This window comes from Coffea arabica, chromosome 6e, assembly GCF_036785885.1.
Source record: "Coffea arabica cultivar ET-39 chromosome 6e, Coffea Arabica ET-39 HiFi, whole genome shotgun sequence".
NCBI classification, from domain to species: Eukaryota; Viridiplantae; Streptophyta; class Magnoliopsida; order Gentianales; family Rubiaceae; genus Coffea; species Coffea arabica.
In genome coordinates this window covers 47,713,658-47,734,105 of record NC_092321.1, presented here as the reverse complement: position 1 = coordinate 47,734,105, position 20,448 = coordinate 47,713,658, and the positions used below count along the sequence as shown (strand labels likewise).

Genomic DNA, 20,448 nt, shown 5'->3' with positions numbered 1-20,448 from the left:
CCCATTTGAGGAAGCAGTCTTTGAAGTAAAAACAAAAATCTCTGGAAGTATGAGAAAATCAAACAAAGAGGTTGTCTAAATTTGTTCCAACATTGCATAATGTAAGACAGGAAAATATTGCTATTATAAGGAAGAAAAAAATGGTTGCAAAGAGCCAACGCACATCAGCTGTGCTTTTCCAAGCAGAGAAAGGTAGGACATTAAATGTTTGGAATGAATTCTTTCCATTTTTAACTTTCTTGAGAGCTATTATTTACGCATTTCTGTCGTCAACTTTAGATTATATGCCATAGCTGTAGCATATCGTTTGTTCTTGGGGGGAAAAAAAAACTAAAGCACTCATAAGTGAGACAGATGTTCCTCAAAGAGCTAGAGAGTACTCTCAGAACCTCCATCTGCTTAAATTTTGGTGATGAATCTTTTATAGAACATAAATTGCACCACTGGCTAGACTTTGGGTATAACTAAAAGAGACCAGATGATTTTCACATGCGTATTGTTCAGATACATGGGCATCGTTTTACATTGTTCCACTGCCACCAGACTGGAATAATGGGTGTTCACAACTTAATTCTAATTCATCGGTGTTTACAACTTAATTCTAATTCATCTAAGAATAATATGTGTTTACAACTTAATTCCAATTCATCTAAGTGGCAATCTAGTAGAATAGACAGCATGTACACAAGTACCAACATGGATATCTATATATGTTTGTCTTCCCAGTAGGCCAATAACCCAAAAGGAGGAATTGTACCAAAACTTGATTCAGACTAAATTTATAATATTCATGAGATCTGTAGTGTGCAATAAACTGACAAGAAGCCTTCACAGCAACAAGCGTGACAGAGGTGGCGTATAAGTCGGCGCATTGCCTGAAACCTGACTCCCCCATGCTTGATCTTGATCTCATCAGCATTTTCTGTCTATGCTAAATGGAGAGAAACATTTGCAGATGTCCAGACATTGACATAGATTGTCTCTACAGAAGACTGGATAAGATCTAGTCTTACTAACGCACCAACATCTACAGTCTGACCTGCCCAGAATGTTAACGAATTCCATTAGAGCCAACAAAAAAGGTGTTTCTGCAAAGAGAAAACAATCTTGAAAATAAATCGACATCTATGCTCTGGCATTTCCACATTGCAATACTGAAATATATTTGCATAACAAAAGCAAAATGCTGGCAAGGGAGGGGGTTAAAAACTATCAGCAGTTCAAGATTAAACAATATATCCGCATGGAAGCCCCTCCAAAAGTTGGATGAATCAAACTGAAACAGTAGAGAAAAGAATTAATTCATGGCTGTAACAGAATAATGAACTTCTGTCTTGCAACTATAACTCCTTATATTAATCTCTTCCCCAACTTGGACTATTAAAGCAACTTTTCTAGTCATCACTCAGTTAGAGCCGGTAACAGAAGATGCTATATTGGGTGGAAGAACAAAAGTGAATTCTTTGGATCTCATGGACATATAAAATCTCAACATCACCCCATTCTCAAGACCAAATTCTCAGCAACTATCAAACCAAATCAGATTGGATCATGTCAAAGAGGAATAGCAGCAAGACTAAGGTCTTACATTAGTCATCAGTTTCCCATTACGTTTTCAATAAAAGGCATTAAATTTAGTTAGTGGCCCGAAAACCCCTATCTACGCCAATGTGCCAGAACTAATCAACTGCATCTAACTATTGGAACAAGGGTGAGGATTTCTATCCATAACTCACATAAAAGAACCACCTTGATGCATGTTTGTACTGAAATAGAAAGAAGTTTTTGATAAACTTTGGCATGCAAATAAGAGTAATGGCCTGCCTTGATCCTATAGCTTCGAGGTTGAAGCTCCTTCCGTATCTCGACCATTTTCTGCTCCTCCCTGTTTAATCTCATGGACATGAGATATGGATGTAGCAGGCCTGGTGTATCATACATATTTGCTTTGGCAGATAATATTCCTGCAATCCTCAACATCCCCAGTGTTGTCCCAGGAACAGCAGCTTCAGTAACCGTTGTGACTTTGATGACTCCTTTTCTAGCGAATGAATTGATCAATGTCAACTTCCTAGCATTCTGAGCTCCAATTACCCAGATATTCCCTCCTGGTCCAGCCAACTCCTTAAAAACTGACAGCAAATTTCTCACTCCCAGGTCCTTATGAGCACTAACTAGACAAACCTTACTCAGCTTAGATGCTCCATTTGCCTTGGCACAGTGATGGACCCATCTATCGAACCTTGCTGGGGAAATTTGTGACAGAAGAAGATCAACCTTTGCAGCCACCAAAACAAGCTTTGGCAGCTTCTTATTAGACCTGAAACCATCTCTGCTTCCTTCCAGAACATTGAACAAAGACTTTGCTGCTCACTTAGGAAATGGACCATCAAAATCAACACAATCAACCACCATAACCACAACCGCAGCATCAGTAACACCTGTCAGCTTCATTAACTTAGTAGTTATCAACCGATCAAAATCAAAATCCAGTATCAAATTCTCAGCTACTTGATTCTTAACCTGCCCATAATTCCTTAAAGAATGACAGCACATACTGTCACCTCCTCTTTCTCCTTCTGAGCTTCCCTATCCATCCTTTTTCTCTCTGCTTTCAACAAGCTTATCTTCTTCCCCTTCTCCACTACCTCTACTGTTATGCTACCATAGCCAACACCAGCTGGACCAACCCCATCCAATTCCTTTTAACTCATCATCTTCTTTGCCAAATTTGTTGTCCAACTCTTCCAAATCCCAATCAACCCCATCTGCACCCTCAAACCTTCCTTCAAATCCATAATCACTCCCTACTAAACCCCCCCCCCCCACCCCAATGCCATCCTCATCATCATATCTTCAAACTCATCATCCATTAAACCCTCCAAATCCTCCTCATCCTTGTCCTCTATAATCTCACTGACTTCTACATTCTTTTTCTTATAAAAACCAGGAAGATTAGGGTCCTTATCTTGCATGAAAACTCCACAACCAGGGCAAACAGGCCCATAATTCTCATCCTGATCTCTTCCTTCACTCAAAATCAACCTCCTTCACCTTTCCTATGACCTTTTCCACTGTCTTTCTCTATTTTCTTGATTGTTGTACACCTGCTGGTTTCTTATTCAGACATGTAAAGAGATGATTTTTCCAAGTGGGTTTTGGCTAATAAGTACAAAATTACAGTAATTTGAGCAGAATGTAAAAGAAAGAAGCAGACAAGAAATCACATACCTGTGAAAAGTCGAGGCCCTGCAAAACCATTTGAACATCTAAAAGTATTCCTTAGCAACACAGTAACCGTAAGCAGTAGCAACCAATTTGATTTACATAGCTATAACAGGAAAGCTCAATATGTAAATATCAATACTCAAAAGAACCTAAGTTATGGCCCAAGCAAATAGGTAATCTATTTTGAGTTTTATTTTTCTTTTCTTGAATTTATGATAGCATAACATAAAAATTTTTTATCAATTTTAAGCAGCTTATGCACATGCCCATCAACATATAAAGAATTTGAATATCAACAACCTTAAACAAACAATAAAGTCCGCAACAGAGGAGACGGATGGACAGTAAGGACAGAGGCAAAAGTTTGTCAGCGGATCAATCTCAATCCGATCTAGCAAGCAAAATTTTCAGCGCAGGGATGTATGAAGATACCAACATCTTTGATTACGATTAAAAGGAACAATCTCAAATAGACCAAGAACCAATTTCGGGTCATTTCTTGGTGAACATGATCTGCCATAATCTCTTCGATACCTTAGTTCTCTGGCTATACGTATGAGATGACTGTCTTTTAGCGGTAATTGCAAATCGAAAGGGAGCACCGGTTACTTAAGCGCTATCCCCGGCCACTACCCCAGAGACTTGCAGAGTTCTAAACTTGAAATTTGCACGAAAAATCCAGTGACGTGTCAAAAAAGAGAGCAGAGTCACCAACATAAGTACACACAAAAATTTTTAAAAAGAACACAACTAAAAAACGTTAAAATTTTGGTATTTAATTTGGTCTGTGAAAAGCCTGCTCGTCCATCATCGCCTGAATCGGCTCCGATCGCAGGCAGTCTTCATTGCAGTAGGAATGGAAAAAGGACAACGGAAGATAGTGTTGACGAGAGAGAGCCTCCTACAGCTCACCAACGACCGTTTGGACGATGGGAGGTGGGTGGCTATTTGCTTGTTCTCTCGCTCAATCCCTCCATCCAACCGCTGCCGCCTTCGCCACCACCGCTCAGATAAGATCAAGTAGTTTAGGGTACAGAAAAACCCTTTACTTAGTTTTTATAGGGAAGCAATTTTCATCTTTGGTCCTTTATGTTTCAAGCAAGTCACCAGAAAGCCCTTATATTTTTACATCTTAATGCATTTCAATCTCGTTATTTTCGGGGATATGTTACACGGTTGTGCGAAAGTTCAAAGACCCAACTTGCTCATTAGTCTGAGAAAATGATATGATCAATGATTCAACTATTGGGCAAACTGTAACAGAACTATAATATCATGAAAACATCATAACAAGTATCTATTTATTAAATATGTAACACATTTCAAAGCAGTATGTATTATATTGCAGGCACTTGTCGAAACTTGATATGTAATAAGTCCACTTAGATCCATCTTTTGATTTCACAAAGGTTGCATTTGAATTGATAAAGTTGGATTTGGAGAAGAGTTTGAGAAGGTATTTGGATTGAGAAATTTGGACTGATTTAAATTTGAAATCCTCAACAAAAATCCCTGAGAATATATGGGAATTTTGTCAAGGTTAGGATTTCTAATCCACCCAAAAACCAAATGTACTTCAGTAGGTCACACAAGGAAATTTGAATTTCAGCTAATATTTCCTTGTTTGAATTGCATTTTTGGTTGGAAAAATTTTTTGGGTTTCCATGAGAAAATACGTTATCACATTTTCAATCACCTTTTCTCACATATATCACATCTTTAAAAATGTGCTACAACGTATTTTTCTACAAAAATTCCCAAAAAATGCAATGCCGAACGAGTTTGCATCAATTGAAATTCATTTCTCGACTTCTAACTTGAATGGCTAGCAAATGGCCTTTGTCTCCTCTAAGTGATTTGCTTTTGCAAGTGAAGAAAAGAGAAGTTTAAGTTTCAACTCTTGGTCTCTCCATTCATTTTGCTTTTTGTCCTTGCTAATTAGAGGATTTAGATACTCACATTTACTACATATCTTACATTTAGACACTTTCTAACCAAAAAATTGACAATTGCTAGAGGGATCTCTCTCTTTGAGGGCCCTTTCTCTCTCTACAAAAAGAGAGCTCTCTCTCCCTTAGATGGGAGTTCCAAATCCTTCTAACTTTTCACATTTTTCAAACTTTCAAAAATTCAAACAACTTAAAACACTAGTTTCCCACCAAAAATTCAAACAACAAAGCTTATACTTCACCAATTCCCATCATGGATTCAACCAATCATCCTTTAGGAATTTAGATGCAAACCACATTCAAGACCAGTATTACTTTCTCAAGCTATTAAAGGAGTTAAGAGATATCTCAACTCAGCTCCAACCACTCTGAGGGTAATTAACAGAGGATGTTCGGACAAAAATCAAATGCGTTTGAACTCTATACAGAAGTTCGTTCAATGAGTGATAGGAAGGACTTGATACCGGGTACATCAATTAATAACTAGCATTTAGCTGTCTGACAAGTATTTCTAGCCTTAAAACCATCTACTATGCCTGTGTTTAAATTTTGTTTTTGGTCTTGTTAGGTTTAGTCATTTGCCTACCAGAATCTATATTTACCTACTATTTAGTCTTGTTTTCTTTTACTTACTATTTTATAAGGGTCATTTCATCGTCAGCTATTAGAGCACGAAATCCTACTAGTATCTCATTAAAAAATCATGGCATATGAAGTAGAGAATATCATGAAAAAATTTGCATTTTCCAACCTTAAACAAAATGAGGCATGTTTGGAAGTAGACGATGTGAATATAGGGCTACATAAGTGGTAGAATAGCTTGATTGGGAGAGTTAGAGGAGGGAAAGTAGCCAACTTTATGAGGGTCAAGAACTTTGCAATTGCAGTTTGGGGACACCCAAAAGGCCTTATTATGACTAAACTAGGGCCCAACCTATTCCAATTTTCTATTCCCTCAAAGAAGGACAGGAATAGGATTCTAAAATTGAGTACCTTGGCTAATTAATAACCAAATACTAATACTCAGTGAATGGGTAGCTGGCACAAAAGAAGATATGGAGGAGGTTTGAAACTTACCAATCCAATGGACCTCCAAGGAAGTAGGAAGAAAAATTGAGAAAGTGTTTAAGGAGGTCAGAGATGTGATCATTCCTCAAACTAGGGGGAAGGAAGGAAAACATCTAAAATTGCTAGTAATAGTAGATGTGACCCAATCTCTATTAAGAGAAATAACTATTAAAATGAATTGGGTGTTGAAGTGGGCAAGCTTCAAATATGAAATATGCCCAGATTTTTGCTACAGTTGTGGACTCATAGGGCATAGTGAGAAAAACTGCAAGACTTGTGTGGTGATAAGTAAGGGGCAAAACAAAAATCAATATGGACCATGGCTATGCGCACAAGTTGGGAAAGGATCACCACAAAAGGATAACAGTGCCAGCAAATATGACATCGAGAGGTAGATTTAAGGATTCAAAATTGGAAAGCTGGTCAAGAAATACACTGAACAAACTTCACTAAGACCAATAACATTTGTTGAGTCAATGTAGGGGGAAGACATATCCAGTTTTGGATTAAAGTCAAACAATTCGAATTTAGGCAAGGTGCAGTTCATTAACAGCATAATAGGGAAAGGACAGGAAAGTGCATACAAAAGAGATACACAGTAAAGCAGCAACATGATGGCAATAGGAACATTGCAGAGTAGGGGTGAACTCCAATTAGACACACATATGGAAGTTGAGCTAACAAAAAATTAAGCAAAATCAAGGATAATAGAACTTCCAAAGAATGTAGCGAAGGGAAAGATAATGGAATTAGACATAGCAAAGAAAACAAAACAAAAGGTCAAAGAATCTAAACAATATGAAAAACCCAATATATATGATGGAAGCAACACAACTACGGACATGGAAATGCAAATTGATTCTAAGAGCAGTGATCAGACACGAGGCATAGCAAAGAAAAAGGAAAGCAAGATTAGGGTTGCTAGAAAAACCATAGCTAAAGGCAATCAACCACTAAAAGAGAATCAAATTAATGAAGATGGACATTGCCAAGATACCAAGAGAAAGCTTTAGATTATAAATGTAGTCATGCCAAACATGGACCAGGCTAAACAACCAACCAAGAGAAATAAAGCTACAGAGATAGGAAAGGTTATCAACCAAGAAGAAAAGGGAAGAGACTGGCCTAACTTGGCTTCTGAACCAATTATAAGAGTCTTGGTGTGGAACTGTCAAAGTGTGGGGAGCCCATTGACAATTCCCCATCTGAAGGAGGAAACCAAACTCCTCTCCCCAAGCATTGTTTTTCTATATGAAATGAAAAAAAAAATGTAATGGAAAAAGTCAAAAATAAGTTGCATTTTGAGAATAGTTTTGTGGTGGAAGCCATGAAGAAGTAAGAAGGGATAGCTTTAATGTGGAGAAGTGACATCAAAATCACTAACATTCAAGTGTCAGCGTTCACCATTGAAGCTAAAATTGAGGATGATGAAGTCAAGGATAACTGGCAGTTTATAAGCATTTATGCTAGTTGTGATGATAAAGTAAAAAAAAAACAATAGGAACTAATCAATAGGAGGAAATCCTTATGGGGAAAAAAGTGAATCATTATGGGGCATTTCGATGATATAATCTCCAATGATGAGAAATAGGGAAGGAAAGAACTTCTAAGATTTTAGACAATTTATTGACTATAATCAATTACTAGATATTGGATTTGAAGGTAAGCTGTGGACCTAGTGTAAAATTGGGAAAGCAATTGTGAAGCGAGACAAAGATTAGATAGAGAATTATGCACAATGGAATGGACTCAATACTTTAGTGATGCAAAATGAACACATATTGGGGCACATGCTTCTGACCATTGCGTGCTATTATTGGATATTTATCCTACTGGCAATAAAAGTAAGAAAGATTTCATTTTGATAAAAAGGTGGCTACAACATGAAGATATGAAAGACGTGGTTAAAACAGCTTGGCAAGAACACTGTGAAGGAACTAGATGCTTCAGGGTGACAAGGAAAATCAAAAGCTATAGGTTATCATTACTCAAGTGGAGCAGCAACAAGAAACGAAATTCAAAGGAAAGGATAACTCAATTGAAGAAGCAACTTGATAGCATTAGAGAATCTAACAGAGATAACAAAAAATAGTTAATGCTGGATACCAAAATGCAACTGAAGGAGGCCTATAAGGATGAAGAAGCCTACTGGAGGCAAAAGGCAAAACTGAGGTGGTTGCAGGAGGAAGACAAGAACATTCAATATTATCATGCTACTGTGAAGGCAAAAGAAGGAGGAATAGAATACAAAGTTTGAGGAAAGCTGATGGTGAATGGACAAAGGGTGATGATGAGTTAGGAAAAGAGATTGCCTCCTTTTATGAGTAGCTATTCACTTCTACATCCACAGGGGATTTTGATGAAACAATAGATAGGATTCCTATTTCAATAATTGAGCACATGAATAAGAAGCTTGCTAAACAAGTTGATGAAGAGGAAATTAAGAATTTTTTTTCTCTATGGATCCTAACAAAGCACTAGGTAGTGATGGTGTGTCTCCCTTATTTTTCAAAAAATTCTAGGACATAGTCAAAATTGATCTGGTAAATGCAATCCAAGGTTGCTTATAAGGGTGTATTGTTAAAAACCATGAATCATACTATCATCTGATTAATTCTCAAATGTGGATTGTCCTTAAGTCTTTGCCAAGTAGTTTACAAAGCAGTGCTGAATCTTGATCAATAGATTCAAACCTTTCCTTAGCAAATGTATTAGCAAGAACCAATCAGGTTTCATGCCTGGTAGGCAAATTAAGACGATGTTAACATTTCGCATAAATTCTTGCATTTTCTAAAAAACAGAAGGCATTGTAGGGAAGGTTATACAGCTCTGAAATTAGACATGTCTAAACCCTATGATAGGGTTGAATGGCAATACTTACTAGCAATTATGGAAAGGATGGGATTTTGCTGTACACAGTTTAAGTGAATCGTGACATACATCAACACAGTAACAGATTCCTTCAACATAAATGGAGATCTCAAAGAGTACGTCAAGCCTTCAAGAGGGATCAGGCAAGGTGATCCTCTCTCACCCTACTTGTTCCTATTATGCTTAGAGGGCTTCTTGAACATACTTCAGAAAGCAGCACTTTAAAAAAGATGACAAGATTGAAGATTAGTTAGCAGTGACGGACTTATTCTTTGTAGATGATTCACTAGTATTTTGCAAAGCCAACACCCAAGAAGCTGAGCATTTGATGAAGATTCTGAAGATCTATGAAGAAGTATTTGGTTAGCTCATCAACATGGAAAAGTCCTTAGTGTTTTCCAGCAAGAATATGGAACAACACTAGAAAAATGAAGTATGCCATTTATTGGGGCAATCCAGCAAGTAAGTCAAGGGAAATATCTCGGATTACCAATGGTCTTTACAAGGACAAAAGATCAAATATTTAGTTTTAGCAAGTGTAACATAGATAAGAAGTTGTAAAGCTAGAAAAATAAATTGTTGAGCCAAGAAGGAAAAGTGGTGATGCTCAAAGCTGTGGTCATGCCCATGCCCACATATGCTATGTCTTGTTTCAAATTACTTAACAAACTGTGCAAAGACATAAGCTCTAAGATGGATAACTATGGTGGAGTGAAGTAAATGGGAAGACAAAGATACACTAGGTAGGGTGGCAGAATAGGAACTTTAGTGGGACAGGATTCAAGGATCTGCAAATGTTCAATAAGGCACTATTGACTAAGCAAATTTGGAAGCTAATATCTTAACCAAATTTACTAGTCAGTAGGGCGTTGAAGGAAAAATATTATCGTAACTAGTCAATTTTCTAATATAGAATTCCAAAGAATGCCTCTTGATTTAGCAGAGCATTGCATGAATGAGAGCAAAAATCGAAAAGGAGATGAGAAGAAGAATTGGAAGCAGAAAAAGGACTAGGATTTGGGATGACAATTGGATTCCAGATAATCTTGGTGGAAAGCTAGTTAATACAAGACTAGTGGGATGTTAGATTGAGAAAGTATCTGATGTAATCATTAACCACAGATGGAATAGGCCACTTATTTTTCAGTTTTTCTAGAGGTAAGATGCAGAAAATATCCTGAGAATTCCTGTAAGTATGATAGGAAGATAAGATCGTTACTACTGGGCTCATTCACAGCATGGGGTATACACAGTTCAATTAGGTTACCAAGTAATGCTAAGAGAGGAAACAAGGGAAAGAACTGATAAACTTTGAAAGAGGCTATAGCTACAATTATCACAGAAACAAGGTCTGGAAAGTGCTATGGAAACAGAAGGTGAAGCAAAAGCTAAAGATTTTTATTTGGAAATGTCTAAACAATACTTTGCCAGCAAAGGAGCTCATCTAAAAGAGAACAATGCAAGGGGACCCTATCTGCCTAGGTTATGGAGAGCATGAAGAAACTATGGAACACGTATTATTCCAGAGCAAAAAGGTAAAGGAAGTTTGGAAGATGGCTCCAATCCAGTGGAATAGAATTAATCAACTTATAAGATACTTTGCTAATTGGTGGACAACAATCACTAAGGCATAGGAAACCAAAGCGATTGAAGATCACATGTATCAGACAATTAATGTACTCTAGCAATTATGGAAATCTAGGAATGGTAGGGAGTTCAACCATAAGGAAAAGGAACCCCTATAGAATCATTGGAAAAGCACAACTGGAATGGATGGAATATGATGATGTTACCAAAGGAAAGGATCAAAGGAGGAGCACTCAAGAAACAGCAATGCAAGAGAGTATTAATTAAAGTTGCCAGCAAGAGCAAAGGAGAGTTTACATCAAAATTCATGCATAGCAAAAAATATCTCTCAATCTGTGGGAATAGGCATCATGGCTAGAAATTGCATAGGTCAAATGCAAGCTACTTGGGCTACCAGAGAAAGGAAGTCTAGAGATTCTATGCAGGACCTTGTTGAGGCTGTGAAACTGGCATTAATCAAAGCAACTGAACCAGGTTGGAGAATCATACAAATACAAATAGAGAACAAACAGCTGCTCACACAAATTCAGAATTTTGCCACAAGGGTTGTCGAGAAGCAACAATTATTGAAGATATCATATCCCTCAATTTACTGTTTTTACAATGCTCCATTTGTTTTGTACACATAGATAAATTAGACAGCATTATACATCTTAACAATTATGCTTTAAGCATTTGGTTGGATGAAGAATGGGTTAATCCTATTCTTAGGTGCTAATGGTACTTGTATAGCTAATTAGATCTTTGTCCATAACTCTATGGACTTTTGTTCAAATACTGTAACTTTTGCCACATCAATATAACTATCGTTTCAACAAAAAGGAAAACATTTAGACACTTTCTCAAATTAATAACACTATTTTCAAAAAAACTATCACCTTTCTTAACAAATATCTATTAGAAAGCATAATAAAATATTTATTTAATTCCAATCATGAATCATTATATGCTCAAACTTTAAACTATTTGAAGTTTCAATTCTTGAAGTTTTCCTTTTTGTATTTATTTTAAAATTATGGAAAACATTTTCTACTCTCATTAGAACAATTTTCAATACTTTAAAGGGATAATTTCAGAAACCTCCCCTGAGGTTTGGAAAATTACACATACCTCCTTTGTCATTTAAAATGATAATACTACCTTTAAATATTTTAATGAAATTCCCTTGTTATATATGCTTATACTTAGAATGACTTTAAAATTATTTTTTCATTCCTTTTCCTTCTTATTCCTTTTTATTTTAATTTTTTGCCAATAAAATTGTAAAATTACCGCTATTATCTTTAGTTTCTATTGTAACCAAATGTTGAATTAATGATTTTTTTGATGAGTTAACTTTATACGTAATCCAATGTTTTTTGCTAATCTTTGTTTTCTATTTTTTGGTATTAAAATTAACAATAAATCAAAAGAAATTGCCCAAAATCACTACTAAATTATTCCCACTACTCAAAAAATTCATAAATTCTAAATCAATTGTTTCAACATTTTATTTCTTTCTTATAAATCTAAATCCATAATAAAATACCATCAAAAGTATTGTATCATAATGATAAAATTATTATTATAGTTGCTTGTCAAATAGTAGGTATGGACATAAAAAATTTGGCACCTTTTCTTTGTAATTACATTAGATAATCTTATAATTCTATAGGGAAGTAAATTAAAACTCATTATACAAGTGCATTTTTGGGTATTCATTTAAAAATTTGACCAAATCACTATTATTTTTAAGTTTTGTTACTACAACTATCAAATCGAGAGGGGTATGTGTAATTTTCCAAACCTTAGGAGAGCTCAGTGAAATTGTAGGTTTCTAAATTTATCCCTATTTTAAAACCATGAACAAAATCTTATCATAATCTAATTACAAGTCCAAGTCAAAATTAGAATTTTTTAGTCCAACTAAAATTTCCTAGTTCACTTAGGTTTGGAAATTTTCCTTTAAACCATTTTAGAATTTCAAATACTAACTTTAGATCACTTTCCTAATTTAACCCCGTTAAATTAGAAAGTTTCTAAAAGTACGAAGACTTACCAAATTTAATCTCATCAAATTTGGAAGTTTCTAAAGTTGGTTACACTTTCTTAATTTTAGTCGCCCTAAAATTTAGTAAGTTTCCAAAACTTAATTGAGCAACTTCTTGTTCCACTTGGATTTCTAAAATTTCAAAAAAAATACCATAATTCTAATCATATTACAAATATAAGAACTTTCCATGTTTGTTTAGAAAACTAAACACAAAAGGAAACCAATGACTAAACATTTTGTCATAGGAATTTAACTAGTTGCCTAACTTTCCTTTTTCTAGAAAATTTCCAACAAATAGCTTAACTCTAATTATATTAGAATTATAGGAAATTTTCATGTTATTTTAGAAATCCAAAGATGAAAGGAAATCAATGACCAAATCCTATTTGCCCTTGGAAACTAATTTGTCTCTAAATTTCCTTTTCTCTAGAAAATTTCCAGCACCAATCAACCAATCGAACTTCATTATCACAACCATCTCATGGCTAGAAATTGAAGTGAAGAAAAAACAAACATTGCAGCAAAATAGCCATTGTGAAATTGCATTAAAAAAATCACTGCAAGTCAGCATTTTTCATGTAAAGTCTAGCAGCAAATTGTTGCTGTTTTTTGCACATTTCTTAATTGGCTCATTAGCAATTAAACAAAATAGTAAAGTTCTTCATCAAAGTCACTCTCTAATAGTCATACTTATGAAGGCACAATTGTAGTTGCTATCAAAACCGCAACAAACACGACTATAATTGCAGTGATTAAATCACTGCATGCATGCAACAATGTAGCCACATCTTGGAGATATTACTATTGTTTTGAATAGACAGATAGGTTACAATCTGTAAGTGGAAATCTTGGATTGATTCTCAATCAAAACATAAAGAACACCATGACTAGACATACTAGTCAAGACCAAAAAGTGACTAGTGTACTATCCCACATCGGAAGAATGCAAAAGGAAAGGAATGGTTTAAAAACTTGGGCTCATGTCCTACTTTATAACTTGGGTTAATCATTTTGGACCAGTGAATTTTGACCCAAAAGTTACTTGGGCCAGTCCTTGGACCCGATTCGTGATAGTTGGTATCAGAGCGAATCGCACATGGTCTTTGTGTGGGATGAGCTTGGGGCCAGCGAGTTAAGGTTATGACTATGCAAGAAAGTGCAAGGAACTAAGTGCTATGAGAGCGAAGTGCCATGTTCGACGGGTTCTACCTCTAGAACCTACAGGACTAAGTGCCACGTTGGTCGGGGGCCACCTTTAGATTCTATATGAGCCACTTCTAGAGTTCGACGGGTTCTACCTCCAGAACCTACGGGACTAAGTGCCACGTTGGCCGGGGGCCATCTTTAGATTCTGTATGAGCCATTTCTAGAGTTTGAACATGACCAACTGGACAGTCTGAATTTTGTTGGGCTTTGCGAGGATGCGAAACCCTAAAGATGGGGAGAATGTAGTATTCCACATTGGAAGAATGCAAAAGGAAAGGAATGGTTTAAGAACTCGGGCTCAGAGGTTACTTTGTAACTTTGATTAACCATTTTGAACTGGTAGATTTCGATCTAAAAATTACTTGGGCTAGTCCTTGGATTCGGGTCATGACAACTAGTCTAACATTTTCGGCGACTAGTTGTCACTGTGTTCCTTTCCCTTCTTTTAGCTCGTTTGTGATCTTATCACAAACCAGCCTTGAACTTTTGTTTTTATCGATAAATTTCATATTACAAAACATTGAAAAATTCAAGAACAATTCTAGAAAAATTTTCAATCAACCTTGTTCATAAAAAAACTTAAAACAATTTCAAGGATAGTATATAATTGTAATCTCATCACCATCCATAGCAATTAAATAAATTTGTCAGAAGGGTTAATCAAAGTTGGCTCTGATATTACTGTAAGAAATCATAGAAACCTGCACAGCAAAAAATTCAAAATTTTTTATTCCTTAAGTAGATCAACTTTTGATTAAATCCATGTGACATAAGGCTAGTTTAAGAAGATTATCTCAACCCAAGGAGATCTTCTTAAACTAGAGGAGATCTAACAAGAAGATGGTGAAGGGATACATGCAGCCGCACAAGTGTTCGGGCTCTAATGGTAATCTACACGAACCTTCTTAGTTAGAATCTGTGACGGCCCCACCTCGCCCTGGGGCGTACCCTAGGGTTTAGCAGACCACCTACCTAGCTCTCGCCAGGACTCACTCACTCATATCAAATAAAATAGGATGCAACCTCAATAATAAACGAAATAACTGTTCCCAGATTTGGCACATACAACTACATTCATTTCTATCTCAACCACCCATACAATCCCAAATACATCAAAAGATTTAACTTCTGAATACATTCAACCCTAATCGAGCGACTAGTGTGAGTACAATTATAAAATTCAAAAACAACTAGACTACGCTAGTCAGTACCAGTCTCACGCCTCGCTTGTACTCCCTGTAAGGAAAACAAATGGCGTGGAATGAGCTAAAAGCCCAGTGAGATTCCAAATAGCAAGTTGACCATTATTTAAAAGTGCAAGTATCACGTAGCAAAATAGCGAGCATAACAAGTGTATAAAAGTAGCATTAACACTTCAGGTAGCAAATCTCAAAATGAACGAGTGTAAAGTTATTTTTTTTTAAAACGAAACAATAACACGATAAGTACTAATCATTCCAAAGTATAAGGATACGGATGGCTCTCAGGAGCTAAATTCCATTGCATCACCAGATCTTGATTACGTAATAGTTGACACTCCGTCAACTTTCAAGTAAGTAACCAATCCAGTAGAGCACCACTTAAACTACTCTCCGTCCACCATCCAAACCCCTTACCGGGCCCGAACTCCTAGATAAACACTGGTGGTAATACTCGAGTATACTGATTAGTCGAGGAGATAACACTCCACTCGACAACACTAGATACCCATGGTTCGTTATCTAATCGACCAAACCCTTGCCGGCTTGACTCGATTAACTAGCCAGTGGAGTTTGGGTCCCCAAGAAGTCAATGAGATATCATCTCCAATCGACTGAATCAAAATAAAAGTACGGAGGCAGGAATGAGAGGCACCTCCTACTCACATTGAGTGTGGTACATGCTGCTACTCAGCACTTACAAGTCAAGTACAAGTATAAAAGTCAATTGCAACAATAAGTAAGTATATATCATATTAGGGCAAGTGTGATAAAGTACACTCTTGCTCGATCAAACAAATTACATATCATTAAATCACATTGGTCAAGTATTGAAAACAAGTGTCCAGTTCAATCAGGTATTTGGAAGCACTCACCAAAAGATGCGATGCCTTTACGGGTTACGTTCGGGTATTACTCCGTGTGTGGAGTCCAAATCTACGATAAAACATTGTTTAAGAGCTTTTGAAAGTAACTAAGGTTCGAAACTTAAACGTTTCGTTTAACGAGAATCAAGTAATTGAAACTCATTTAGAGAGTATTCGTAAAACTTATGCTCGCTTTTAATACTTTGAAACTTTGAAGCAATTATACTTTGAAATACCATTTGAGTCGAAGGAATAGGGAAAACGTATTTCTATTAGTCGTAAATTTCATTTTTTCAAGGATACAAGTTTCGGCCGAATACTAACTTATATACCTCTAGGAAAGAAAACTTGAATACCCTAGACGATTCAAGTAAGATTTGTTTCCGAATTCGTACTCAAGTCGCGAGTACCTCTACCTAACCCTCGAGTGTAAATTTGGGTAGCACGCTTTTTGTGTTTACCTATTTTTCAGCCATTTATGGCTTCATTATTCTTTTCTCAATTCAGCCCCAAAATACATACAATTAATCTCATCACAATAGCCGTTCAATAGGTTCAAAATCATCCACGTACAACACAAGTATAATAATCCAATCGGAAATCAAGTTTTGAAGGCAAAAGACTAAATGACAGATTCGACATCTTATAACATTTTGGTCACAACTAGAGTTACGTTTATCAGATTGGTATGAACTTTATACCATTTCGAAGCTAAGACAAAGGGTTACAACTTTCATGAAGACAACTCAACCTAGTTCACAATTGATCCAGGTCGAAATTACAGATTACAGAACCACAATGTCCTTGTCAGTACGGTTGTCAGTACTGAATTCAAATGACAATAACTCAGGCTACACAATTCCGTTTGAGGTGTTTTCAGTTGCGTTAGAAAGCTGAATCATAGGGTTAAAATTTTAATGTTTTGACCAAAGGCTGATTTGATACGGATCAAGGTGAAAAATGAAGCCAAAAATATGAAATCACAAAACTGTCCGCAACAATGAAGTTTTTGGCAGTCAGGGGTATTTCGGACATTTCACATGCTACAGTGCTCGGATCGAGTTAAAATTTTACAGACAGTTATAAAACTCTATTTTTTACAACTTTCATGTTTTAGCCTAAGCCTAATTCATCCTCCATCATACACGAATAGACTGGTCAGAACAGAGCATTTCATCATCAAAGCTAGAAATTTCTCCTTAACACTAAACTAGCTTCTACAAATCATATACATGCCAAATCAAAGATGAAATAGCTTATATAAAATCTGTAAAATTATCAATAAAACTGAAATTTATCATCCCAACCCTAAAATTGCAAGAATCTCCATAAAATCAATCAAAATCAAGTTATCCACAACTTAATCACAAAATTAAAGAACAAAAGGAGCTTCTAATGATTATACCTTCCAACACCTTGAAAACAAGCAAGCAAACCCTTTTCTTCTCAAAACACTCCACTCTTAGCTTGCTATTACCTTAGATGCAAAGTTAATTGGAATAATTTTTGGCAATTAAAAGAAATCTCTTAAGATTTTGTGAAGGAAATCAAAGGGAAAATGAACTTAGCTTGCTTGCTTTTGCTGCTCTTGAGGTTCGGCCAGCTTCAAGGGAAGAATGAAGAGGTTTTGTGCTGCCTATGGTTCGGTCAAGAGATAAGAAAAGAATGAAGTGTTGTGGTCAAATTTGCTTCTAAGACAAAGACTAAACTAGTCTTGGTCAAAGGTTCAATATCCAACCTTTCTTCCTTGCTTTTGTTTTTCCTTCTTCTCTCTTGTTTTTTTTTGCCACTAGAAGGAAAATATGAAGACGATTTGGTCAATTGTTGGTTTTAGTAAAGTTAAGTAAGACTTGGTCAAATCCAACTTCCAACGGGTTCGCAACACTTGGCTTTTCTAGAGTTTTCTCTCATTTCTTTTGGTAAAAAATTATGGCTAATTCAAGAGATATTTTAGAGTTAATTAACTGAAATAAAGTGAGGAGATTAAGGTAATAAAGTCGTGTGCAAGTGGTGCACTCAATCGGTAATGAACGGTATACATCGGTTCAACCCGATTTTCCTTATTTCGCACGTACTAGGGTTTTTACTTACCATTCACTAACTTATTACTATTACTTCTAATCGCACATTATTTTCTCATCTAAAACTCACTCTTAATTACCAAATTTAGTACACACTCCGTACCGATTGCTCACACTACGAAAAGATGTAAAAATCCTAATTTACGCTAACAAGAAAACAAACGGAAAAACCCTTGATTCTATGTTTGTTTGCACTTCTTGTGGGGTGAATGAGTAGTAAGGCTTTTAAAAATGTAATAAATGCCAAATAAAAGGGAATTTTAAGAAAAATATAAGGGATTTTACAAGTTCTCACACACTCTCCCCCTTAAGAGAATTTCGACCTCGAAATTCATACATGTATTCATAAATAACTCAAGGTATTTTCCTTGCCTATTTGTTTCTAGCTTCCAGGTCTCACCATAACCAAAATTTAGCTAAACAATGGAAAACACGAATCGTACCTTCCACTACTTCCGTCGGTTCAGGTACCGATTGCTGGTCCAACGAATGCACTCTGGCTGGCACCCATGACCTAGTCCCTCCTACATTGGTCGGTTTCCGGTTTGATTTGCCAGTCGACTGAGTATCGCTGATTAGTGGGCAATTGGCAATCTGGTGCTCCGTACTCCCACACCTTAAACACTTTCGAGCATTTCTCTAGCAGTTATCTTCGATATGATTAGTCTTCCCACAATATGCACAAAATAAGTGAGGGGTTGAGGTTTGGTCTAATTGTGAGGTATCTCTCGAAGTAACTTCCTTGGGTGTCCCCGAAATTCATACACCACCAGCTCCTCGACTCACCTTAGAGGGTGGTATATCTAGATCACCTTGTCCCTGCTCTTGACTTCCACCAGGCGCACCTCTCATTTTTGCATGAAAATTTCTCATTTGTGCCCTGGCAGTCTCTATTCTTTGGGCCTTTTCCAAAATCTCCGTAAAAGTGTTAACCTGGGCTGCCGCCAAGGCCTCTTGTATCTCTACATTGATTCCTTGCACAAACCTCGTTACCCTTTTTTGCTCTGTAGTTATCAATTCGGGAGCAAATTTGGATAGTTTCGTAAACTGAGTCTCATACTCAGCTACACTTAAAGTTCCCTGACGGAGTTTAATAAAATCGTCATCTCTCTTCTCCTGGACAATAGGTGGGAGGTTTTTTTTGTTAAACTCCCGCACAAAATTCAACCAGATCCATGCAGTTCCCTCTCTCTCCCATTTAGTCCTAATTACGTTCCACCAGGGTCTAGCTGGTCCCTCAAACTGGAAAATAGCTAAATTCACCTGTCTCTCCTCCACGTAGTTTAAAGCAGCAAATATATTGATCATGGTTTCTAACCACCTCTCAGCTACCTCAGGGTCCGGCTGTGACGACCCCACCTCCCCCTAGGGCGTACCCTAGGGTTCGGCGGGTCGCTTGCCCAACTCTCGCCGGGACTCAGTCGTTTAATACAGTCCTCAAACAAATACAATGCACATCTCAAATATTACATCAAATTCTCCAATAATTACATGTCATAAGCGAAGCGGAAACAATTCCAAATAAGCCATCCAGTCACGTGAATAAGTACTACAAGTCCTTCCTTCGCCTTGAGCCCTGTGGAGGGGAATAAAATCGTTTTGGGGTGAGCTAGAAGCTCAGCGAGTAACCAGTAAAATCAGTAATCAAATCGGTTTCACAATAGTTCATTTCAATGATGTCATATATCAAACGATAAGTCAAGAAACAATTACAACATTTACAAGAAACCATACATGAAAAGGATACGTTCGTTCGTTCATTCGTTCATTCGTTCGTTCTCCTGTCATTCCCCTTTCTTTCATTCATTTGAAAAATGCATTTTTCATTTATCAATAAAACTCTCGTTCGTTCGTTCGTTCATTCAACCTTTCCTGGACATCGGCCAGGCTCCACCAACCTCCACCAACCTACAAGGTAATACTCGAGTATACCAAACGTTCACCCAGGTCACCATATCGCCCGACCGAGTCCGTTTCTGGCTCGAGTCGATCGATAACAAGGGGCAGTGGCCAGTTCAGCCAAAAGGCTTACATTCATGCACAAGTAACATTTCAATCGCTCCATCTTTGAAAATTTCACATTTATCGAGGTCGAGTGCGATAAAGTACACACTCACCTAGAAAACTCGTTTTGGAAATCATTGAAAACACTTAACACGTTATCAAACAATAATACAAGTCATGAAGTCAAGAAAATACAACAAACAAGGAACACTCACATACAAGCACGCATGATATGCAATCGAGTAAATAATGCAAGAAAACAGTTCAAAAGTAATTTTGGAAACAGTTTAGGGTCACTCACCTCCATGACTCAGAAACCATCCATCATATATCATTGCCTTGCTCAAATCCAAGTCT

At 36.7% G+C, this 20,448-nt stretch overlaps 1 pseudogene; it reads right to left on the bottom strand.

Moving 5' to 3' along the window:
• Positions 1-461: 461 nt before the first annotated feature.
• LOC113695238 (GTP-binding protein BRASSINAZOLE INSENSITIVE PALE GREEN 2, chloroplastic-like) lies at positions 462-18,939 on the bottom strand (annotated as a pseudogene).
• Between the last annotated feature and the right edge of the window lie 1,509 nt (positions 18,940-20,448).